At 37.6% G+C, this 26,189-nt stretch overlaps 1 protein-coding gene and 1 long non-coding RNA gene across 2 annotated transcripts in view; one reads left to right on the top strand and one right to left on the bottom strand.

Moving 5' to 3' along the window:
• The window catches only part of LOC132078599 (uncharacterized), a 43,207-nt gene extending 33,674 nt beyond the window's left edge, over positions 1-9,533 (bottom strand). The window contains exon 1 of the long non-coding RNA XR_009419278.1: positions 9,369-9,533. This is a non-coding gene — a long non-coding RNA (uncharacterized LOC132078599). The remainder of the gene's footprint in view (positions 1-9,368) is intronic.
• Positions 9,534-9,754: 221 nt separating this feature from the next.
• Positions 9,755-26,189, top strand: part of SULF2 (sulfatase 2) — an 80,902-nt gene continuing 64,467 nt past the window's right edge. Inside the window, exon 1 of the mRNA XM_059480659.1 lies at positions 9,755-9,883. The gene's annotated coding sequence lies outside the window, so the exon portion shown is untranslated. The remainder of the gene's footprint in view (positions 9,884-26,189) is intronic.

The following is a 26,189-nucleotide window of genomic DNA, read 5'->3' as shown; positions in this document are numbered from 1 at the left end:
AATCCTTCTGTGCAAAAACTCCCAACTTTTTGCATAATTGGAATGATAGTTGCAGATCAAAGTAAGAATTAACCTAAACTTCCAGTCTGAAATATCTAATGGTATCCATTAGTGTCCCTCATCATCTTCCCCATCTCACTCTGTGAGTATTGTTGCCTTTGGACAAATCACTTTTCATTGACTAGCAACAGAAGACCCCAAAGAAACTAGAGTTAACTAGGACTAAGTATGCATGAATCTTCAATACCATTTAAAAATGACCCCAGAAGAATAATAACAGCAACAAAACCAAAAATTTGAAGCATTGAATACTAACATTATTTTAAAATCATATCCCCATCTTTCAAACTTATTCACTTGATTACTCATAACTAACCAGTCCACATCTCTGGAGGTAATTCTAAATATCTGTGACAATCACCTCCCTAAGTAAATCTGGACTTATGAAGACTCATGTCTGAGACCAGGCACATTGTGTGACTATGAAGAACTGGATAATTTACTTTTAATGTCCCTGGCCGTAGTAATTTCATTATGTGCTCCATTTATACTGAAACAAATTAAAAAATCTCCATAAGATGTGATCTTTGCTTTTCCCGTCAATATGTCGTATGTTGAATCTTTAGAAAAGCAAAATACGATGAATAAAGGCAATGTTCAGTTCCCATCTCTGATAGACAGAGATTTTATCTTCTCCTGGTAAACTTGCTTGGATAACATAATGTTATCCTAAATTGTAATTTCATATACCTTAATATTTTTGGGCCTCACCCTAACATATTCATTTGGATAGGATCTCTCCTAATCAGCTGTTCACATCGAGTCTAGCGCAACAGCACCATAGCATTCTGCAGTACCACATACTATTACTCTACTCTGTGTTAAAAGTTATAATTAGCAATAATCAATTAGGAATAATTGAGGGAATGTCAGGAAATTATATAAGGTAGGTTTAGGTTGAATATTAGAAAAAGGTTCTTCCCCTAGAGGGTTCTGGGTCACTGCCCAGGCTCCCCAGGGAATGAGCCCAGCCCTGGATTGAGCAAGTTTTACATGCCATGATGATATTGAGGAAAAGCCCTTAGGAGATTTCTGGCACTTAGTTATACTGAGCCTTGGGTTATTCTCAAAAGACTGTATGCAGATATATGCATAACTCATACAGTTGCAAATAACAGAGTAACTGGAATACCAGACATAGGAACTCTAGAGTGAAGTGGGCTTAAAACCAACAGTCAGTACAGCTATCTGTGCTGCGCTTTCCCAGACAGCAGGAAACATCATCTGACAAAACTTTAAATTATGCTTCACATGCACTACTCTGTATTACCCAACATTAAAAAGGCATACCATGTGCTACACAAAAAGGAAGGTCTGATTTTAGATTAATTCTTCAAATAATAAAAGAAGGTAAAATAAAAATGCATATGCAACCAGTCATAATCTATATTTTCCAGGTTTAGTATTAAGTTATATGACTACACTTGGAAATTTCTTTATTTTAACAGCTGCTGATAAAAACTGAGAGCTGAGTTTTGAGTTTTACAGTCAAACAGAACAAAATATAGAATCTACTCATTTTTGTCCACACTAATATTCATGCATCATAATCACAAAGCAAGAAACACAAAAAATAAAAAGAATGTAATACAATTTATAAGAAATACTCCTTCATATTCAGTTCTCTCATGCATTGTGCTAAGATATTAACCTATTCGTTAAATAAACATAACACCAGTGTGGTCAAGCAATGGGATGAAATTTCAAATGACAACTACCTCTCAAAAGAAAGAAAATTAATTTAGGAAACACAATGATTTTCATTGATGATAAAAAAAAAAAAAAAGGATAAAGCCTCACAAACAAGTAACAGCCCAGAAAAATCAAACCCAGAAAATAATCCACCCACCACATGGCAGGAAATAATTTGAACTTTTTTTTCTAAATCATTTCTGCTTTAGGTAATGTTACTCTGCAATCCCTTTGCACTGCCTTTGCTTGTTATTTTGTACAGTTCAGTAGCCAAAACAGCATGACTCATGTATTTTAGGGTCCAACCTGAATGTGTGGGTGTCAAAGCTATTGGGAGTTCTCTATTCTGAAACATTTTCAGGTTGCAAATAACACATGACAATTTTATATATTCAGCAGTTATTCTTTGTTATATCATCACAGTATAGAAATAAACATTATTGCAAATACTTATAAATATTTAAGTTTACATTCTGCCTGTAAAGATCATGATTCTTATGGCTGTTGTTCCAAACGTATTAAACTAAATTTTCCTATATAACTTTTGGGGGATAATATGTTTGACACCATATACTGGAAAAGGACACTATCTGGTAAAATCTGCTTAATAAAAAAAGACTCCTGCTTCAATGGATTTTTCCAGACAAAATTTCAATCCTTTTGCAAAAAATAGAACCCATTTTTTTATTCTGGGAAATGTCAACCTACTTTGGCAGGATTTCATCTTAGTGATGAATGGGTTAAAAATCAAACAATGGTCTGGGTATTTATTCCACAATGTAGTTTCTCTCATAAGAACCATACAATGAAAACCTCTGTGTGAGATCCTCATTAGTTGCTCCTGCTTCCTAGAAGCTGCACAGCTCAGTCCCTTCCCCCGTTCTGTGCACATTCACATTTCTCTACTCTGTCAACACAAAACTCAAAGGCCAACCCCAAAGATTCATGCAATTAGGAATTGCAGCATGTGATGTCACAGACAGCACATATTTCTTAAATCAGAATTTCTTTCTGTAACAAAGAAAACAGTTGAAATTGTTTATTATTTCTATGCTTTGTACCAACATGCCAAGCAGCAAGAAGAGCACAGCATGGGACTGTACACTTGCTTTCTACATAAAGAAAGGTTATGCGCAAAGAAGGATGTCTTACTGTGATGTCTCATTTGTGACTAATACCTGCTGTATTCTTCACAATCTAATTTTTATCTAAAGCTCTTTGACTTCAATCCTACCACTTGTCCATCCTTCAATAAAATACATGTTTATACACATCTATATTGCTCAGGAAAACTCTTTACAACATAAAGAAAGTACATATAAGAATATATGCAGTGCCTATATTTGAGAAGAATAAAATTCAAAAGCAATTTTGCTTTTGCATATATATTCTCTGTTGTCTAGCATAAGCAAGTACTTTCAATTCAACTGTCTTTGAGACCCTGGAGATTCCAAATCTGTCTTCATATCTACTGACATGTATCTCACTGGTGCAGGTCTGATTTGAGTCCATATACTAAGTCAATAAAGAAAATGGCAATTCTGTTAGAAACTTTTAAGTAGTAAAGGCTAACAGCTAAATACAGTTGTGACTGTGGTTCAAACTGCTTGTCCCAAAACGAGAGTTTGATTTTTAAGGCTCGATATGTACAAAACACATGGCATATGCAAGTTAAATACTGCCTAACCATATCTGTGGTATTGAACATTTACCGTAGTAGAGACAGTGGTAATCAGTGAAGCTGGAAAGATTTGCCGCATAACCAGAGAAACAAGATGCCAGATCATCTAGTTAATCTGTCACAATGGTTCCTGCTTCTCTTAATATCTACCAATGTATATTTGTGTAGCCTAGCCTGTAGTTCTACTTTTTACTTTATTATATTTTTGATGTAAAACAAGAAGTATGAAAAAAATGTTTAAATACAGCACAAATTAACATGTGTGACTGAAAACAGCAGTAATCCAATGAGTGTTTGTTGTTGGTGAAGAGTGAAACTTGGAGCTGACTTAAAGCCTTAAGGAGCACAGGAGTACTGTTCTTCATCTGCAAATTACTGATTAATATACTAGTCTACCTGTAGTACCACTGTATAAGTGAAATACATCCTCCAAATACCAACAGAAACATTTCCCACAGATAACTGTGTTAAATTCCTCAGGCATTTAAGAATGAAGAAATTGCACTTTTGTCAATTGACATTGCTTTAGAAATACAGAAATAATGGGAAACATGCTTGTAATCAGAAACTTGTAATCAGAAAAATGCCTTATGCACATTCAACACATATGAACTGTGTCAGATTTGTGCACAATCTGTATTTGCAAGAGTGAGTAACTTCAGAGATCCCTCTTCTCTTAGTCTCATTTTTAACTTCCCTTGTTGAAAATTAAATAATCAATCATGAGATCTGTACCATGTTTTATGGGATTATTTGATCTTTCCCTTTATAAATACAATTAAAGCAGGTCACTCACCCATACACATCACACGTGTATGTACAGGTGTGGTATTGGTATCGGTACAATCACAACTTTGTGACTTTGTTGAAATTGCAAAGCTTCATTAGAAATGAGGAGACAGACAGCCCTGGCAGTTTTCAGATCTTGAGGGGGTCATTTATTAATGTAATAATTTTTTTGTTTTTCTGTCTGAAGGGTGGAGTCTAAAAACTGCAATAAAGCAATATTGAAGTACTTATTTTATCTTTTTTTTTTCTTCAGCTAAAATGCTAGCAAGGCAGTGTTTTTTCAGTTTAGCAGGCAGGAAGCCATTTCACAGTAAATAAAGTGAACCTGGTCATGCAGTGTAAAGCTGTACATCTTTACAAAAATATTCAGTCTCCTACTAGAGTCCAAGGAATCTTTGCTTACAAAGTGTCCCTGCAGAAGCTTCTACAGCAAGTAACTTGGCAGAGAATTCTAAACTATATGAAGTACTTTCCCCCTCTGTCTCTTTCTCCCCACTGAAAAGACTTCATGTATTCTTTCTCAAGATGCTTTTCCTCAACATACTGGAGTATTGGAATAGGATCCCAATATTACCAGGTAGAACGTGTCTGGGCTCGTCTGACCCTTGCTGCTGGGCCAAAGGCGGCAGCTGTGGTGTTTCACCTCAGAGACACCTTTGGCTGGCAGGATGTTGCAGCTAGGCACTGGAAAGAGGCCAGGCTTGTAGAAACTCAGTTTACCTCTGTTGGAAAGGCTTCAGGCGACGGTGAAGACAAAAAAGGAGCAGATTCCGTCAGAGGGTTACATCCAGAGTTTTATTCCATGGTCACAGACATCTGAATCTTGGTAACAGCTCCAACAGAATACTGACCGCATGGTCCTGGCTCAGTTTAAGCCCCAGGGACGGGGGAGGAGAAGGGACAGGTGAGCACCAACCAGGTGGGAGGAGGAGGGTCTCAGGGAACACACAGACAGGCCAATAAGCACAGAGCTGAAGGGCATCTTTTGAACTTGACCAACCACACCACGGCCTTGCTGGAATGTTAAGCCTGACTGACAGAACTCAGCAAGGGGGCGAGGGGGAGCGGGAAGGGAGAGGTATTGCCACACCTGGGAAGGGACTGGGAAGTCTAAAACAGGAAATAGGTTCACACTGCAACACTGGAGATAGGAAAAAAAGTTCTGCTAGTCTTGCCAAAATGTCTCAGGTGCTGTCTTCTACCCAAATCCTGAAAAAATACATTCTATAACAATCTGCCAGATGCAGTACTGATGTGTGATACATGCAATTGTTCATACAGCCTCACTGGCAGCACTCCATTTTAACTATGTACACTTGAAGTACATGACTGTACTATGCACTTCAAATTAAGAAATTTTGTTTAGTTACCAACAACTGGTGTTGTAAATGGGCTGTGAAAAGGGTAACTTTTGGATACATATCATTCAGATCACTTAGATTACCAGCTGAAAAAGGCAGGATCAGTGTTCTAAGACAGAAGCTGTAGAAGGTACAAAGCCAAGGAGTCCCATTCTTAGCTAAAGCGAAGGCACTTTGTGTAAGTGAATGCATCCAGACAAGTGGATTCATCTTGATGAACTGGACTGAAAAGGCAGATTCCATGTTATAGAGGGATTGTGTCTAAAATTAAATCTGTCTAAGGTTAAATGTAGAAAAGAATACAGCAAGTGATGCTTATAAAGACACAGAAAGTCAGAAAAGGAAAGTAATTTGTGAGCATGAGTGGGTAGCAGAAGGAACTTGATGACTGATCCTTCTGTCAGCACAGCAACTGCCTTTATATGTAACACATCAAAGGAGAAATCTAACTTGTGGAAGGTGATAATGAGGCTTATTTTTACTCTGTGTACCATCTCACACCTCAAGAAAGGCAAAGATTTACAGCTACTGTTAAGCATGTTCTTTGTAGCTATCCAAAGAGCATGCTTTCAGCAGCTATCACGCCAGTACTGTCTCCCTGCACCTGCCCACTCACCCAACTCACAGCAAAGTTCAATCTTTAGGACCCATGACAAAGCCCAACTGTTTAGAGGACAGATTGTGTGCTTCCCCACAATTGAACACAGAACTGATTAACTAATCAGTGGTTGCAAAGCCCTTTGAAACAAAAAAGTGCTCTAAAAGCTACAGATAGTTATTGCTGAACACTTCCCAGTTAGCACTGGAGTTACGATCCATTTCCCTTAATGTGTTCTGAGGAAGGGGATAGGAAACATGAGATTGCAGTTACCAGTTACCACAGTCATCAAAAAACAGGCAAAAACTCACAGTTTTTGTAGCTGGGTTTACACAGACTTATCTTGGAATCTAATGGACAACTATCTTACCGGCTGAAGTTTAGATGCCTATTTCCTTAAGTACTTCTTGTTGTTATTGTTACTGTTCTGTTTTTCCCCTTCCTCTTACAGATACAGTTTGACAGCAGAAGACATGGCCCTGTGGGGTAGGAGCTTAACATTCCACTTACCATCAGCTGGCACCAGCAGTTAGCACTGTCCCTCCATGGTTTTGCTTGCTCACTAGTGTCAGCAGCTAAATGACATTTCAACTGGTTTCAGTTCTGCAGCTTCCGAGATAGATTTGTTTGTTTAGGTAAATATGCTACACTATCTAATTCTAGGCTAGGTCTTGCCACATTTGAAATAGCACATTCATTTTCATAACAGCTCCTGAGTCATCGCTGGCACATAACCAAAAAAAAAAAACAAACCAAATCCTACTTTTGACACTTTATAAAAAGTGGCAACATTGCCACAGACCTGTTTTGCTGTTTTGCCTTTTTATAACAAAGCAACTTCTTTATGACTGAGGGTCCAAGGTATGTTTCTGAGTAGTTTCTTCAGTCCCGGGTTGGTTTTTTTCCCACCGGGAACTTAACATACAGAAAAAAGGAAAAGCAGTAGGTGGGTTAAAATTCAAACTTTGTTTTTGCACTCACATGGTGAGTTCCCCCTTGTATGGTTTTAGCTGGTTCACTTCAGAGAACAGCCTGCTTCAAGACCTGGAACTAAATCCATGGTTCAAGTTTGTACTATTTGCATCTTAGGGTTTGCTTTTATCTTCACACAAGTATTTAATTACTGATGCTATTACTGTAAATTGATATATCTTTATTTGGAAAAGGAAAGTTGGCAACAACAATCAGATTTGTTGGATTGATTTAAGGTTAATGGATCTTCCAAGACATTAGGGATTAAAAAAAAAAAAAAGCTAGTGTATATCAAAATATTGATATACCCTAAATTGATCTTGCCCTATTAACGTCCATAACACATATGCACGGTATATGCATGCAGAACTCGTCATATTGTTAATCCATACCAAAGGTAATAAAAGGGTAATTAGCAAGCAGAAAGAACACATATTTTTAAAAAGTAAGCAACTGTCTTTGCTCTAGTCATTTTGTAAATTAAACCACTTAAAATAGAAATATTACTTTGAGACTTAAGACATAAGGTTTTATGTTTACCAGCATTGTTTATTGTAGCAATGGACTGAGACAGACTTACCTGCCTAGGCTTATAGATTTTGCCAAGATTTTTTGTACACTTGAACAAGTTATTTGTATTTTCACTGTTTCAGAGGTCAGATGTGTGCCTATGTGTAGTTTTATTTGCAACCATCCTTTGTCTTTCATATATGACAGCATGCTGTTCACTCAAGTGAAGAGCAATTTTTCATGCATGTATTTGATACCTAGGTCAATTTGTTTAAGCTGTTAGAAGGAATTTCTATATATTAATAAAATCAATAATAACGTTCTTGAAGTAGTAAGACTAAACCTCGCATTAATGTTAAATACAATATCTCACAAAATTATTATGCTCAGTCTTGATTAGAATATATATGGGAATAACTTAAGCTTGAGAACAGCTTTGTAAGATTAATGGATGATTCACTAGTCAATCTATCATTCTGTTAATTATAACTATATAGAAATTGTTCCTTAAAAATATCTTATAATGACAAATCATCCCTTCAGATTTAGAGACATTACACATGCATATTAAGGACAAAATTTCATCCATTTGGAGTCTCACAAGAAAGATTGCAATCACTTAATTTTGTGTACTTTTTAGAGTTTTTTTGTAATAATAAGATAAAACCCAGCTATGTTGAGCCCCTTTAATGCAAAGATATGACTTAGTGGGCAAGAAATACATCCCATATTTGAACGTGTCCATTTGGAGTAACATATTGAACCACTTACAAGCCATGTCACAACAGCACTAGGATAAAATACAACTGGTTGGCTTCCAGAAATATTTTTTTTTTAATAAGCAAAGGGCCCATGATTAATTTAATTGCAAGATTAGCCATCTTATTTTGACCCTTTGACATTCAGCCCATCATAAAATTGACTATATGTCAAATCCTCAAGTCCTGCAAATTGTGTCTGGTCCATATTTCGGTTTTAAATCCATAATTTGACACTGCTCTCATGAGATATAAGAATCCAACAGTTTCAAAAAATGAAAAAAAAATAAATTAGAACTTGTGTTCACCCATTAAAGAAATGCACTTTTTTTCCTTTACACAGCATGAATTTAGGGATTATTATCTTAAGTTATGGAAAGTTGAGAGAAATTTGCATCTTTTTCTTGACATGACTTCCTAAAAATATTACTCTAGAACCTGTTTGAATAAAGCTAGTGTCTTAGTCCCTGGATTTTCTCTGCAGAATCGACAGGAAACATAGGCACTTGGTTAAAAATCATAATCAGAGAGGTCTGCAACAAGGAAACTATTAATACAAAAAGAGAAGTAAAACAAGAACTATTGCTCTGCTCTGGTGAAATTTTACACCTATGCTATAAGTATCTCAACTACTGTTGCCTGGGGTGAAGACCTAAAATAAAGGACTGTGCAGATAGACTGTTATCAGGTTTGTGGGAAAACTCTCCGACTGGGAACGTGAAAGGCTAAAACTCAAACCCGTTAAATAGTGAAAGAGACTTGAGTCTTTTGGGAGAGCTTGATCACAAGAAACGTCTAAGTCTAAAAACAGACAGATTTTAGCCCTGTTTCTCACAACGAAGCAGGATGAGACACATTTCTCCGTGCAACATTCCATGTGGAGAATTCCTGTTATTAGGTGGGAAGTGCAAAAATTTTATCAGGTCGGGATTTTATCGCCTACACACCTGAGGAGGATCAGTCCCACATGAAGCTTTTGCTCCCTGGCATCGCGGATCCTCTCGCTGCCCCACCTGGCACTCGTGAGGGGCTCTCCGGGCGGGCGGGCGCCGAGCGCGCTGTGAGGGGAGCCGAACGCTGAGGGAGAAGCGGTAGCCGTGGGCCGGGGCGATTCCTGAGGGGCGACAAGGAGGCGGAGCTCGGCCCCAGCCCCCGAGACGCACAGGGCGAAGAGCTCCTTGCAGGGGCCGCGGGCTCCCTGCAGGCTTGCCCCTCCTTGGCTGCGCTTGGGCGGGAGCCCCCGGCGAGGGGCTGGAGGAGGCGCCTCGCAACAGATGGTTCAAGCCGGCTCCTGGCGCGGCCCGCATTGGCCAGCGACGCGGGAAAGGGCGGGCGGGCGCGCCGCAGTGGCGGCTCCGCGGCGGGGGAGCAGCGCCCACAGCCCAGATCTCTCGCCTCCCGCCGGGCTGCGGAGACCACCTCCGCTGCGGAACGTTGGTCGCCTCTCACGGCTCCAGCACCTGTGAGTGTCCGCCCGGCGAGGCTGCGAGTGGCGCCGCATCCACTGGCAGCCGGCCAGGGCCGCTGGGGCCGCTCCTGCGGCAGGGCGGGAGGCCCGGAGGGCGCGAGGCCCGGAGGGCGCGGCTGCCGCCCGCGCTTGGGGCCGGGAGCCGCAGCCGCCGCCTCCTCCAGTCCAACCGGTGCGCTGGGGAAACGGGGAAGGGCTTCCCGGGTGGGAGACGGAATCCGTGCCGGGGGAATTCTTATCACCGATAGGTGAGGGGAACCGCTGCTCCCTCTTCCCGCTCCCCCTTTCCCTGTATTCCAGCTTCACCCATGCAGAGCCGCTTGTAGTGAGTAGTTACCGGGTTTCGGTCCTCGGCGCTCACTGGAGAGTGGGGGCCGGACTGTCAGGTGGGGAGCTGAGATGCCGGGGAAGTGACTTGCCCAAGGTCAGTCTGTGAGACAGTGGCAAATAACGTCCTGTACTAAAAACTTCTGATTTCTAGCCTTGTGCTGGGGTGTTCAACAACCCTGCAAGGCACTAGGCATAAATCTGGCTGTAGGACTATTTTTTTCTCAGAGTTTTTTTGTTTGTTTGTGTTTGGGTTTTTTTGTTTTGGTTTCTTTAGTTGATGTTGTTGGTTTGTTTTAAAATCATGTATGGCTGTTAAAGCATGCAGAGGTGCAGCATCTGTGTCATCTCCTTTGTTTTCTCCGACCTTCAGACATGTAAATGGATGCATAAGTGATTATGCTTTTCAGTGACTAATGTTAAACTTAGTAGGAAATTATTGGTAAAAATACCATGTTTTTTTTCCAAAACTTTTACCATGGCAATAAATTGGCTTTTTTGTTTTTTCCTATTAATAGTGAATGTCTTCTTATACCATCAGAGAGTTGTTGTGAAAAGCCTTTAAATTGGTTAAGTGGCAGCTGCATTCCAAAATTAATCTGTAGTGCAATAGCGTTTATTCTCAGTGCATGTAAGATATAAGGCATGGTAGGCTGTGCTTTTAGAACTTATGCACTAGAGTATAAAGTGGTTGAGTTCTCTGAAGGATGCAACTGGAGTGTTTGTTTTTGTGCTAGCTATGTACATAGCAATTCTCTTTCCTTCTCTCTCTCCTCTCCAAGAATAATTTCAATGAATTTGCACAAAAATATTCTGTAGCTTATCCCCACTAATGTATGGTTTTTCTTTTGAATTTCCCATTATGTGAAAGTAAAACTGACACCAATGAGCATATATTTTAGATTTAATGTATTATTAGAGTAGTCAGAGTCAATCCTTTTTATAGACTTTAACTAATCCTTGCATTTCATAAAATTTTCTGAAGCAGTGAAACTGAAAAGTTTAAATGTGCTGTTCAAAAGCTAAACTGTCCTTGCTACCATCTCAGTTTACCTTAGCTGCTCCTCTTGTTTTTTTTTGGAGGTGGGGTGGGAGGGAACATGAGAGAAGTTAAATGCGCAAAATGTTAGTGTAAGTAGGACAGCTTTATTTTTAATCTCTGTTAGGTGAACTCTGTACACTCTTCAACACAAATCATGGAATTAAAGGCCAGGTTTCCAGTATCACATGGTTCCCCTAGTGTGGATATTTTGTCATTTGCATTTGGAGGGGTTTGTAGGTGTTTGTTTTAGTCTCATTCAGAAAATAGAGTGTTGGTCTCAAGTCCTTTGTTGGATTTTTTTTTTCCCCTGGACTTGGATATTTTGAAAAAAAAAAGACACTTTTAATTGTGCTTGTGTTTTGGCTATATATTATTTGATGGGCTTTTTTGTTTTCTCTTATTTTTTTTTTTTTCTTCAATAGATTCCTTGCAAGAAGTCTTATTTTGGGTAATTTCTAGCTGAAAGCATTTGTCTGTACTGCATAAACTAATTTGATTCATTTCCCCTTTCACTACCAGCTTCTCCATCATTTCTTCTAAATGGATAGGAAAATGTCTGTAGTTTTTTTTTACCTAAGTAGCTGATATTATTTCATTAAACAAAATGTTAAGTTGTAACAGATGATATTTTGCTCTGGCTATGTTTTGTTTTTAAGAAAGTCTATGTATTTCACTATTGTGACTTCCTCTTGAGCATTTCTGTTATAAGGATCTCAGGTTGGAAGAGTTATGGTTGCTTATCTACAAACGGTAATTCAAACAGACTTGGTGATATCACATTTGCAAATATAGCTGATTTATAAATGAGTAAACGCCTTCTGTGTTGTGAGAGAGAAGGTGATAGAATAAAGCAAACACTTTTGCTGTGTAATAGAAATATGTATTTGTGCGATGTATGCTGAAATATGCAGTCTAGGAAATTGCAGCTTGCTTCTAAGGAAAGTTAAGGTGCCAAAATACTAAGAACTAAACTTTCAATACTTGTCCAACAACAAATACTTGGTAGATGCATGATAAGAAGACTAGTACCTAATTTTTTATTTTCCTATGTATTACAGTACAGCACCATTGAAGGACTTCTTAAATAACTGGACTCCTTTGTCATCCATTCTTTATTGGAGGAAGAAGTAGTCAATGTGGAAGACTTGAGTGGTTTAGAGAAAAATTATATGTTTCTGCTCTTAGAAAGCTTTTTTTCCATAGATAATATGTGCGGAGACAAATTACTTTAAAAATGTAACTTAGTTGTGCAGACGGAAGTGTGAGACAGTATGGTTGCCATCAAAGACAGCACTGCAGTGTGTCTTCTACCTTCTAATTCACTGGGTCAATCCTCATCTTTTGTAGGATGTCTAGCAGTATCATGATGCAGTGGTGTCTGTGATCCAGTTGGGGTCTTCCAACTGTTTCTGAGCTTAGCACACTAATGAAAGTGGAGGCATCTGTAAGAGTAGATAAATGAGTTCTAAGTAGTACATCTAAATCTCTACCTAATGATCTGTCTTTAGTCATACTTCTTTGACAGTCTAACTGTAAGATTAAAGCAATCATTAGAAATTCTGTTAAATTACCTTGCCTGTGATATTTGCATGGGTTATTTTCTTGGTACTGTCTGTTGGAGAGCAGACTTGCAACCAGCAGACTTAGATACAGTACAAGATCCTGTAGGTTCTGTAGCTGTTTACACTATGATATTAATAGTGTTAAATTAGCAACATCAGCAATATTAATTGATTTTTAAATTCAGACTGTGACATTTGTTAAAATGATCATTAAACATGCAAACAGCCTATGTACAGTAAAAGATCTTCGGGCCCTGACAAATGGTAAATGAGAAGATTGCAGACTGTAGAAAATGTAAATATTCTTTTGGAAGTTGTTCTATGGCAAGACAAAAATATTCCCCTCTAAGCACAAGAGGATTCATTTTCACCTCTATAAAAAAAGCTGGAGACTGATTTGCATACTTAATATGTGTGTTGGTGTCTTCCTTTCTTTCAGGCACTGCTGTTGAATTGGAATTTGTCCTGCTTTTATTAGGCAAGTAGTCCAGCACTTCACTCTAGAAAAATGGTGCAGTTTCAATTTGCTCCTCTTGTAATAGTCTTGAAAATTTTGAGAGTGTCTTTTAGTTTTTAACAATTTTAGTTCACTTGTTAAGTCGTTTTCCATCAGATGGCTAACTGTAATACTAACTTACATGTTTAATTGGTGAATGCATTAACCATGGCTTTAGGGAAGGCCTTTAGAGAAAGACTTAATCTAGTTTCAGATAATCCTTGTAATTTTTACTCTTCCTGTCTCTAGTAGATTAAGGATTTGTGGTTTCATCTTGGAGTACTAACACTGCTAGCTACAGATCATAAAAACTTCAACAATGTCATGCATTTAGAGTAGGTTATTATCTAGAACAATTTCTCAGTATATTTTATAGCTTCTGCACCAATGTTCTAAAGTGTGACTGAGTATATATTTCAGCCAGTGCCATTTATCTCATTAAAGGTACAGCTGAAGTTACTGTGCTATCAAACAATAAAACTGAGTTCATCCTGCTTTTATCTTGTAATATGGGTGTAGTTTGCAAAGAACCAGATAGCCTTGATAGTAATTAATTTTTAAAATTGCAAAAATAATTTTCATATACCTCAAAAATTTTTGCCAGTTTTTGTAAGAATGAAGATGTTATAATTAAATCAATTAAAAGAACAGTTATATTACATTAAAAAAAATATTAAGAATTGCTGGAAGCTTTAACTTTTAACTATCAAAAATATTCTGTGATTACTGTGGTGGATAAAGCTAAGTTAGTCCTTTGTTTTAATTACGTGTGTGAAAAAATTTAATGGCGACTATGTAGTAAGGAAGTTTTATATCAGAAGCAGAGAAGCTATTAACACTAAATTTGAGCTCTTGATTTACATGTTAGTGTATGCTAAGCAGCTTCATCCTCATCACCTAGTGTGTAGTTAGATGCTATTCTGCATTACACTTCAGGCAGCCTCTTAGAGCAAGATGGTTGGCACTGAGCACCTAACATCCATGGGAAACCGCTGTTCCAAAGTGGTTTTGATTTAAAACAAACCTAAACCAAGGTCAGAATTTTCCAGTATGCTGATTATCCTTGCAGACATGTGTGCATAGCAACAAAAATTGAAATATCTTGTTGGCACTGGTGTGTAGCATATATGTTACTAATACTAATAAATGCAGTGAAGTTATGTGGTGTAGTATTAAACACATTTTTCAGTTGTGCTTTTGAATTTAAACAAATCCCCAAATCAAACCTGAAATGAAATTTGAAAGCATCATAGAATAACGACAATTAAATGTCTTTCAAACTTCTGGTCTCTGTTTTTAAGACACCTGCTCTGGATTTATCTCACTGACTCAGTTAATCTGACTCTTGATCAAAGTCTTAATTTTTATTTTTTGGTGAGAAAAGTCTCACAATTATCAGATCAGGATTTTAAAACACTGAAGTACAACATGCCAGTTTTTATACTCTTGGTCTCTGCTATTTCCTGTCCCTTTCTTATATGCTGTGAGAAAATGAACTGTCTAGTTTTGATTTATTTTGCACAACACAAACTAAGCTTATTAAGTTCAAGTCAATTAAAATGAAATGTTTGAGTGTATGTCAGCTTCCCAGAAAATTGTGTTTTGTAATCCTGCACTTCACTATTCTGACAAGAATCCTGCGCTTCACTATTTTGAAGAAATGTTTCCAGTAGAGGAATCAATCAGAAGAAATGAATCATCATCTGTGGGGAGATGGGGGGGAAGGAAAAATAATGTCATCTATAAATTAATTTAACTTTGAGTAAACTCCTGCGACCTCTAGAAAGGTTATAACCTATAGAAAGGTTATAACCTAGAATAGACCCTGATACTGCAAAACAGTGAGTGTTCAAATTGTTTGTTGTATTCACCTTCTGTACTTTGCTGACACAGAAGGGAAGATCATCAGCTGCAGAAGTAGCTTCCTTCGAACCTTTGATCCCAGATTCTGTTCCTGTTTTACAGTAGCCTTAGGAAGAGTGTCTGATTCCTCTTGGTTAAACGTGTTTCGAGTGTTGTACTGTGTTCTGAAAGAAATAGTCCAAGTTTACTTTTTTAATTATATTGTCACTAAAGAAAGAACTGTTATACTTGTTCTGTGTTGTCTTCTTTCCTTTGTTAGCATGTATTCTGTAGAAACCAGTAATAGAGAAGTTATTGTACTTCAAGTGGAAACCTCTGCAGAAGATGTCAACTATTCTTTGTGGTAGGAGCCTTAAATGGAGTTCAAAGATGAAATTATTTACTGCAGATAGGAACTTGTTTTATTTCTAAAGTAGGATTTAATCATGATACTACAGTAAGCCTATTCATGGTGTGTAAGTTGCAGAAAATGCAAGGCTGAGCTAGAAATCACTTCAAGTACAATGCAGTTCACTGCAGATTCTTCTGATATGTCAGACTTCTACTTGAGTACCTTGACTTTTCTTTCCTTCTTTAGAAAACCTCATGTGACAAATTCGAAGTAGTTAGTCTCTTTAAATTACAGAAAAGGTGAGAGAGAGCGTGCCACAATAGCCACTTTCCTAGCTATGTTCATGTTTACATAGTTGAGGGGCACATTATCCATTTCTACCTTACTAAATAGGCCAATGATGTTGCAAAATAAGGTTTCAAGACCTTATTTTGGGGTGGGTTTATAAGCAGTATTATCATGCATGTACTGAAGGTGGTGAAAACGTATTTTGAGCAATGGAGTATCTCAGTTTGTATCAGCAGAAACTGGAAAATAACTTGGTGTATATTTTCTTGGTCTATTTTAAAAAATACCTGTTTAAGAATCTCAAAAGTAAAGATAGTTCTGGGCCACAGCAGATAAGTAACGCCCTGGCCTAATCCAATATTCTTATTCTCACACTAAGGCAGTTACAGCCTTAGTACAATGAGCTATCAAGCTCATTGTATTCTCTTGTTGCAGCTGATAATAGGCACTTTAGCATGTAAGAAAAATACAGATGTAAAGAGGTATGATACTGAGAAGTCCCCATGGCTCAGTAAGTTCTGCAAGTTGTACTGAGTTTACATGTCACAATTAGTAACCCTTGATGGAATTTCTTTGCCTATAAATTAATGTTTTCACTAAATTGAACCTGTATTACTGTTTTGACAATTTATGTTTGGATTGCACTTTGCACAAAGGTTCTTGAAGCTTTCTTTTGGGTGGCAGTTTGCATTTTTGAGCTCTTTGTTGAGTATGGATCAGTAAGGTGATATGAAGAGAAGGTAACTTGAAGATGTGTGCGTAACTATGACTAGAATAAGATTGTTTGGGGAAAAAAGACAGCTGAAAAAGAGAGGAAATTCTTAGAAAAATGGCAGGTTGAGAGATAACATTTCCAATGAAAGAAAACAATGATTCTCTGTAGCTTAGTTTTATAAAACCAGTAGGACTCGTTAATTTAAAACTGTATTCTAAGTCCCATGTAACCTTTGTATTCAGAAGCAGCAGCATTTAGAATTGCTTATCTGATGACCTCTGAATGTGTTTAGTATATTATGAAGGTTATTGTGTTAAGTTGGAATGTGATGAGGATTTCTTTGACTCTTAGTAGGCCTAGAACTGAGGCACTTAATAAACTAATTTCCCAGGAAGCCTTTTATGGGTTGATTTATTACTGTATTGTAAAAAGATGTCTCAGGAGTGTAATAACATTTAGCTGACTATAAATTTTAGATGTTACTGAATATTCCACATCATCTGCTGGAGGATGGGGGGAGAACAAATTCCAAACAATAACACTAAAGCATATGGTGTGGAAACCATATTGTATTGGGGGATTGTAGCAGCAAGGGGGTTTAGTGGAAGCTGCTACCTATTTCCCAATAAGCATCTCCTGTGGAAAAGCTGCCTAGGCAGGCATTCAGGCAAAGCAGTCTAGTCCACACACCACACTCACCACAGCTGGCTCAGCCAAGAGAGGCAGAAGGGCCTTTTGTATGATAAGTTCCAGCAAAGGTGTGTTCCAGCATGCCGAAAGGGAATCAGGAACAAAGGACGTGGCTGTGCGCTGTGCACGAGGTTGAGTACGGGCCGGGGGCCAGGGGTCTGAGGGCACGGGGGCGGCGCGAAGGGCAGGGCACAGGCCATCGGCCTACAGGGAAGGCACGGCCGGCCACCGGGGATATCACAGCCAACGAGGAGACGGGGGAAGGAGTAACCACGAGTCTTGGGAACATACAGGGAACGTAAACTGGGGTGGGTCACAGTGTGGCAAGGTTCCATGGGGAAATCTTGTCTTTCAGCCTAGGTGGTGACTCTGTGGTATATTCTTCTAGGGCAAGGCCCTGAGGATTTCCCTGAAGGGTTCAAAGGATTCCACAGGGGATGATTTGCTTGGTGATTCTTCTGATGTCTAAATGCTATTACGTTTTACATCATCTGCTCTAAAACCCTGTGCTGCAGAAATTGTATGTTCATGTGATTATGAAGCTAGACTGAATAGTACTATGGAATGGAGTTTTGTTAAAGGCTGATTTATTATTTTTTTTTTAAATTCTGATCTTGATGCAAGTTTTGGCAAGAGAACTCATGAGCCATATTTCTGTAGCTCTGCATGAAGTGAAGAAAAGCTTTAGGTTTGTAAGTTACTAATGCGGGTGTTAGATGTCTCTGAATTCTAGGTGAGCTACACACTTGTAATAAAAATTTTACTACAGAGTATTAAAGATCTCAAAGTGCTTGCTTAAATCTATTTATTGTTTTATTCTGTCTAATCTTGTTTCAAGGCCTTAAGATCAATCTACTTTAAAAAAGTAACTTGACCCCTCTGGTTTGAAATACATTATATGGGATTCTTGATAATTTATGCAGTCTTTCAAAATCCTCTTCCTTAGGGCAGACTGATGCATATCTGTGGGGTACTAACAGGTTCTATATGTTTATTCAGTATTACCAGTTCTTGCAGCATTTGGGCTATTGGGCTTCTCATGTTAGAGCTGCTGAGGTATGTTGTTTATAAGAGACTGTATTGAGATGAAATACTTATATGATGTTATTTGGGTGCTGATCAAACTCATTAAAGCCTAATGTTTTGGGATTTTTCTTAACCCACATGACGTTTTTTTTTAGGTCTGTGTCTTGACTACTTTCTTGCCAACCTTGTTTTGGAGGAAAACCTTTGATGTTTAATATTCAGTATTTGTGCATGTATTTGAATACTTAGATTCAGAACCATTTAAGTTGTATGCATGTGTGTGTAGATGCTGTATTTCAATTCATCAAAATAATGTGACATCAGTTAAAATTGGTATGAATCATGACAGACATGGTGCCCTGGTATCTAAGATACATCAGCATGCTGATAAGTTACGTGCTTTCCTGCTGTGAGAACTGGTTGCTGTATTTGATTCTTTAGCTGAATACAAACTAAATTAAATCTGCAGTGACCTATATTGTGCTATAGATAATGACCCAGTTAACCTCTGGTTAATTTTCTGTCTCTTGGTGTCCTGGGAACAGGGGCATGTTTATTTCAGTAACCACAAACCTTTAGAAATGTGCCATTGGCATTTATCATTCCAGAGCTCTGTGTTTTAACAGAAATTAGCTAATGGGCCATGGGGGTCTGCAGAAGTTTTAGAATGCCAATGAGGAGCTTTCTTTCACTTTTCTTCCCCCCTGATTTACATGACTAAGCTTTTAGCTTTTCTTGATTTTGTTTTTGTTTCTTGAGTATTGATCTGTCTCCTGTGGAGGAAACAAACTATTTGCTTAAAGTGCAGGAGGACATTACTACTGGCAGCTTCCCAGAAACTCCCCTCTTTTTCATGCTTTAAATTAAGCTAGAGCCAGTACAGATGTTGTTAGGGAAGTTTGCAGCTGATGCAATTATATTATTGAATGGATGTGTTATGCAAATAAATCTGAATATAACCATAAAATAATAATGAAGATCTTGTCTAAGGGTAGTCTGAGTACTGCTTTTCTGATGTAAATGAGATTCTCTGGCACCTGGGTGGGCTCATCCATGAAGTATATGTTCTTTTTAAGGAAGTGAAGTTATACAATAATCAGCTAAAAACGTGGAATTGTTATTCACACCCATTCATAGTAGCAGTTCATACTGTATATGTTACAGATCTGTTAAGTAATGCATAATTCAAAACAACCTGAGCATTTTCTGACAATTAGAACATCGAGTGCTTACAGGGTGAAGCCTTGAGAAACAGCTGTTCTAGAGCCAATCCTTTCTGTGCTGCCTGTTCCTTGAAGTTTTTAGCAGAAATTTCTTTTGGAGATAAAATCCTTACTTATTTTTTGTTTTACCTGTGGCAGCAACAAGAACAGCTAGAAACAACTTCTTGAATGCTCTGCAAAAAACAGACAAACACTTCTACAGCAATCCTGAGTCCTTTGTTGTCTGTGTAGAGAGATGGGTTTGGCAGGGGAATGTGGAGCTTTGGGCTTTCACAGGACACTTGTTCAGACACTTGTTTTGTTTTGGGACTTTTTATGACATAAGAATCACTTCTTGATGATCATATGTTACAAATGTGCAATATCTAGAGGGACAGGAGAAATTTCCATTAACAGATTCTTGGGAACTTTCTCTGTTCAGTCAGGTGGCTTCGAGCACCACACCAAATAAGCAGTGTCTTTGCACAGTGTATGCCATGGATATGTTCTGCAATTTTGCTCAAGATCATCAATCTACCTGCACCAGCTGGAAAGAACTGGCATACCCTTTTATCTGTCCTCATTTCCTTGTTACCTGTAAAACAAATTGAACATAATAAAAACATTTATCCTGAGACAGGACTGTACAAGTGGTGTTGCTTGCTGTGAAACCACTGCCATCTAGATGGGACTTAGCATATATCCTACCTGGTGGTTAAACTGATTTTTTTTCCTCTATTTTAAGGGCATGTACGTAAAAGATCCACCACACTGAATCCTACTGGGCACTGCAGCCCTTCTCCTTTTCATAAAGGTGAAAAAAAGAGTGAATCTGTAGAAATAATACTAAGTTGTGGTTTCTTATGTTGTTACAATGTGGCTTTGTGCCTAAACTTAAATGACGAAAATGTGTCCTGTATCTTCTTGGGATATTTGGGGGTTTTTTGTTTTTTGGTTTTTTTTCTTATGGCAGCAGAAGATGTAGAATATCAGCCTCTGTCTTGTTTTGGTTTTCTTGAAAATTAAGTTGAAACAAAAGGAATTTTAAATTGTGAGATATTAAATCCCTCTCTCTTTACTGACTGGAGCATCTTGAAAATGAGAACTTTTTCTGTCAGTCATCTGCGAGTACAGGGAGTTCTGTGTATAAAGGCAGTTAAAGTGCTCCACAGCTTAGTCCCTGGTCTTTCTTTTTATGAGCTTATTCTGTCAGGGTCTGTTAGTTTTGGTATTGTTAGCTGTTTAACAGGATTTCAGATTTGATGGTGGTCTCCATGGGTCCTTTCCCTATTTCAACTCTGAGTATTCCTACTGCTAGAGGAAAAAAACAGCTGTGACTGAGAAGATTGGAATTACACACAGTGTAATTCCCTTATTCATAAATTTATAAGGGAATTGCTTTTCTTGGTTAGTGGTTGAAAAAAGATTGCAAACTTTTAAAAGGGCTTGGGAGTATGCTTTTCATATGTTTCAAATGCTGAGCTCAGTGATATCCCTTGTGATTAAAAAGAAATCAATGAGAGAAGTTATTCCTGTATAGATATATCTGATGTTTCTATTAATTTGTACAAATGTGCAGTTGCTGCTATTAAGCCAAAAACAACTTTTTTAGATCGAAGGCTGAACCTTAATTCCTTCAAGACCATGTAAGAAAAATATACTGTGTTCCGGTTTATGTTCTCATGTGGTATGTGTTCAGGTTAAGTTTTGTGAGTAAAAGTAATTTTGCCCTCTTGTTGATGGGGCAGTCTGATGTCATGCATTCATTTATCACAAGTAATTTCTGAGTACCTCACAATGCAATGAACTGTGATTAACTTTTTGAGGTGGAAGTAGGGAAGCATGAGAATGACAGAAAAAGGAAAATGTTAGAACATTTCTGAAATAGTATTTCAGAAATTCTCTCCACTGAATATGACTCTCATTGCATGTACATTAGCAAAAAGGGGAAAAAAATGTTTTGAATTATCATTAAAGATTTCATATACTACTTGATGAATATCATAATAAATAATATCTCTATCTGTTTATAGAAAAGAAATTATCTCTGTAATGGTCCTAATTTCAGTTACCTAACTGAACTTGTCAGAGAGTCCGCTCTTGTTTGATTTCTTTCTTCAGTGCACTTTGACACTTGCGGGAAGGTTAATTGCCACTGCCTACATTGTGGGCACTTGAGGACACTTTAGATACTACCGCTGTTTGTCACAAAGGACTGAAAATACTTTGCATAAATATTCTGTAATATAGGAATGGTGTGAAGAAGCTCATCTCCAATATTTGGGCTTGAAAGTAGTTCTGTTTGAAGTGTAAACACTAATGGAAAAAATGGTGTTATTTTGAGACTAGATTTGTATTTAAAAGGCAAATATGTAAAAAAAAAAAGTTGAGTTTTGATTTTTTAAACATGACTGTAAGTTGTCTGTTAATGACATTCATGAATTAGTTGTTTAGCCCAATGGATATAATTTCAAAAACCTTCCTCTCAAAAGTGAAAATGTAAATTGCCATACAGCTTTAGGGGTAAGGACTACAGGAAGTTAGTGCTGGCTGTTTATGGGTACTGATTCCATTACTATACATATTTAATGTATTCAAATCCATCCTGTTATGGTTTTCTTTTTAAACAATATACCGAAAAACTCTGAGACAAAGTACCAAGCTTTTAATTGTCTGCCTCTTTTTCTCTTTTCTCCTCCTTGTGCTCCCTAATTGTTGTGAGAAGGACAACAATTCATCTGCCAACTAGTTTTCAACAGAGTGCAGAATTCAAGTAACTTCTGTCAATCCACTTTTCTTTCAGGAAGAATTTAACTAGACATTGTGATCTCCCCAGGTACTGCGGATGCTTAAGACTGAAAAAAGAAACTTCCCTTATACCACAGTGTTTTCCTAAACCAAGTGCAATGCTAATGTCTTTTTGAGAATGTTTATAGAAAGAATAAAGCATGGCTCTGTTGAATTTTATTGAATTAGTTTTTGTTGTTTCAGGCCTTGAATATATGTGGAATAATTTGGATTTTTTTTTTTCACCATCCAACTGTCTTGATGCCTGCAAATGTCACTCTTCTATAACACCCAACTGGCCGAGTAAAACTCTGCGAAGATAAGAAGAGAGGCAGCTGTTAAACCCATGAGTTTAATACCAAATTGAATCTACTTATGGCGGGGCAAGAATAGACTATGGTATTAATTTGGAGTCAAGTGACTTCAGTAGAGTTGTACTGGGATAATTCAGTGGGAAGAGAAAAGGCATTTAGTCTTGCCTCTTTAGACTATTTCTCTTTGAAGACGTCTTGTTTCCGTTAGCAGTTTGCAGAGACTAACTGTGTGAAGAAGAGATCCCAGTTTGTCAGCTTGGGGGAAGGGGAGTTTTTTATGTGGAAAGAAAAAGGCATTTGTTAATTTTGTGGGTCTGACATGTTGGCTATCCTCAGATACAGGTCTGAAAGAAAAGTGGCTGTTGCCCATGCATTTGTTATTAGAGACTGAAAAGTGGAGAAGGAGGTGAGTGTGTGGAGTTAAAAGAAGGTAGCAGAGATTGGAATAGAATGTTTCTTCTGAAAGACATAAGAGAAGGTACACCTCTGCACATTTTATTCCTTAGAGGGAAAACTAGAAGGAGTCATCAGAACTATGAGCAGATATGAATATGAAGCTGAGCTTTTCCCCAGCTTGAGAATAAGGTACAATACATGACATTAAAAAGAAATACTGCAGTGCTAAATAAGATATGAGTAAGGTGTATACCTCTTAAGTGACTCATCTGCTATGACAGTTCACAACAGTAGGAGGTTTGTCAGATGTATGGCACAAAAAAAATTCAAAATGAGCTTGACAATAATGCTGAAGTCATTAGATGCAAACTTCGTCTGCAGGTGTAAATTGATAATTTCTAAAAATGAAGAAGAATGATGGATGTCACCTGTGTAAGTTGGCATGCTTTGGCTTAACATGTATTGCCAGAGTGATAAAGGATTTCACCTTTTTCTGTTTACTTGTGCCTGTAAATTTATGGAGTATTTCAGATGAGTTCCAAGGATAACATGCAACAGTAGACTTCACTATAGACTAATTTAAAATGTGTACTGTTTCAGAAATTCTTCAGTGGGTGCTTGGAAATTGAATGATGGTATATGCATTGCTAGACACAGCAAATTTTGCTTTTCAGTCTCTCTTTCATTTAGTCGTCTCATCTGTTAAAAACAGCACTGTGTCTAAAGAGAAAGGATCAGTGAAAGATGACAAGTATCTCTATTTGATAATTTCAGGTGCATTTTTCCCTTTCAAGGCATCTGAGTATCTTTGTAAAGCATTACGAAGCTACAATTAATTGTCAAAGCCTTAATGGTGAAATCCACACTGCTCCAGAACATAAGAATGATCTGTTTATTACCTGTAATATCATTATTTGTTTCCTTGAACAGTAATTGATGTCAATTATAGATGATGTCTATAAACTTGAAATTGTATTGTTTATCTGCTAAGGACCTTGAGAGTGTGATCTTCTAAATCATTACAGTAGTATAGATTCCATCTGTAGTGCAAGAATTGTCTAGGGACATAAATTACAGCAATTAAAATTACCTAGAGGAGAGAGAATGATGCATTATTAATTGGCATTGTCATTAAAGGGCTGAAAAGAACCTAAAAGAGATACAATGTCAATACTCAAGCACTAAAAGTGACAGGCAGTGTTCAAAGACCCATGATTGTATTCAAAGCCTAAGGCCATTAAGACACAGGCAATTACGTGGAATTTTATGACTGTGGATTAAGATCACTCCAAAATACTACCCATATGTTAAACTGGAAATTTTTTAAGAATGATGCTGTTCAGATGCCTGCTCTGGGGACTGGAATAGTAGTGCAATTAATTTCAACCAAAATAACGTGTTGCACTTTATTTTAAAGAAATTGGAAACAACAAAAAATTGTAAGGAAATCCCATCTGTAATTTGGTGAATTTAGGCAGAAAATTAACATTTTTCATCATTAAATATAATAATCCCAGCTCATATAAAGAAGAATAAATCCTGGTACACTGAAGAATGAAGATTTAATTAGGAGTCTCTTTATACCTCAGAAACAGAGTTGTGCCAGTGTCATGCTGAGAAATACAGCAGTGTGAGTAAGAGGCTCATGGTAATGTTGCTGTATGTCAGCTACTTAATTTTTCATAAAACTTATTGTCAATGAGTTTGTGATTTACCTACCTCAGCTTATTTGCTTTATTGGAATAATGCTTGTTTTGTAAAATAGTTCGCTTATAGTGCTATAAATGAAGAAAAAAATGGGGAAAGGATTTATTTTTCTTGAGAGAAAAGTTTTAATAATTGATTTGCCAAGCAAAGTAGGCTTCCAATAGTGGAGCTGTTAGGACAGTAGTTTACTTGTTTTGACAACTAATGGTACAGTGTATGTTTGCTGAGTGGCGAGTTAAAATTCCAAAGCAAACATCTCAAATTTTCTTCATCTAAGGGAACCCTGGGAATTTTTGGCTTTTAAAAACTTGCCAATAGTTTCCTGTTCTACTTGCTAAGAATTCAGATTTCTAATTCATCTCACTGTCTGCTCTAAAGTTTAAACACTGAATGTGATTAGCTTTGCTGAACAGATGTCGAATTGAATGGCCTCTGTTGATTCAGAGTATCTGAGTAGTGTCAGAGTTCAGTTACTATGCTTTCAGGAAGGCCTCCTGTTGCCAAAATGAGCTTTTTTTTTTTTTTTTTTTTTCTATGCCAGAGTCTGGATCAGCATGCAACTAGACTTAAGAAAAGCATGTATGTATAGCCACTGAAAGAGGAATACAAGTGACAGATACATCTTCTCGAAGCCACCCGTGCATTACTTGCTCTGCTAGCAAGTTAAAGGGAGCTCCCTGTTTGCTTTTACTAGGTACCTTTTTGCCTGAGTGAATATTTTTGACCAGTTGGTATCCTTCTGGATAGGAAGGATACCAAGAAGCAGATATGCTATGATTCTTGTCTGCTTAGCCATTGAACAATGGTTAAAATCTATCATGTAACCTCAGAGACAGCAAGAGCAAGGCCAGCTTTACCTCTGTGTTCAGTGTAGTAAGAGTTTGCTTGTTACAAGTTTAATGATTCAGCACTATCACTCTGAAATGACTTTATTATATTCGGCACTTTATTATTTTAGCTTTAGATACTTTGCTGTTACATCCTCAAAACTGCATTGGTTTGAATTAACTGTTTGGTAGTCAGAGTGGGTATCATATGATGCAGTGTGCTTTATTATTGGTTTTGTTCTCTTGGCATGGTTCTGTGATTCAGTGCATGATGCCAACCAGAATTTGTGGAATTCAAGATCTCTGGGGTCTAAGTAACTAACAAACTCTCATTCCATTCATTTTACTGCTGCTCTTTTCAGACTGTTAGGCTGTGTGACCAACTCATTGCCTGTAGCTGTAATCATGTCAATCATTAGAATTGAATCAAAATGGTGAATATTCTTTTCAAGTCTTATAGGCAAATAAGTTTGGTTCATATTTTCAAACACTGTTTGGTGTCAAAAAATGGAAATATGTGCCCACAAACTCAGCTGTGTTTTACCCTGCTCCTGTGGCTTAGATTTCCTGCAATGCAATGTAAAATAATATCAACTGCATGAAACCCAAGCAAACCAAATTCTTTGTTACTTAAACACTAACATTTTATACAAAATAGTCGTCCAAATTTAAACTAGTTTTACTGGAATTTACTGCTACTGACTAGTGTGATCACTGAGCATTTTGC

This window comes from Ammospiza nelsoni, chromosome 12 (genome assembly GCF_027579445.1).
Source record: "Ammospiza nelsoni isolate bAmmNel1 chromosome 12, bAmmNel1.pri, whole genome shotgun sequence".
NCBI lineage: Eukaryota > Metazoa > Chordata > Aves > Passeriformes > Passerellidae > Ammospiza > Ammospiza nelsoni.
Note: the sequence above shows the minus strand (reverse complement) of the source record. Positions and strands in the feature narration are given on the sequence as shown.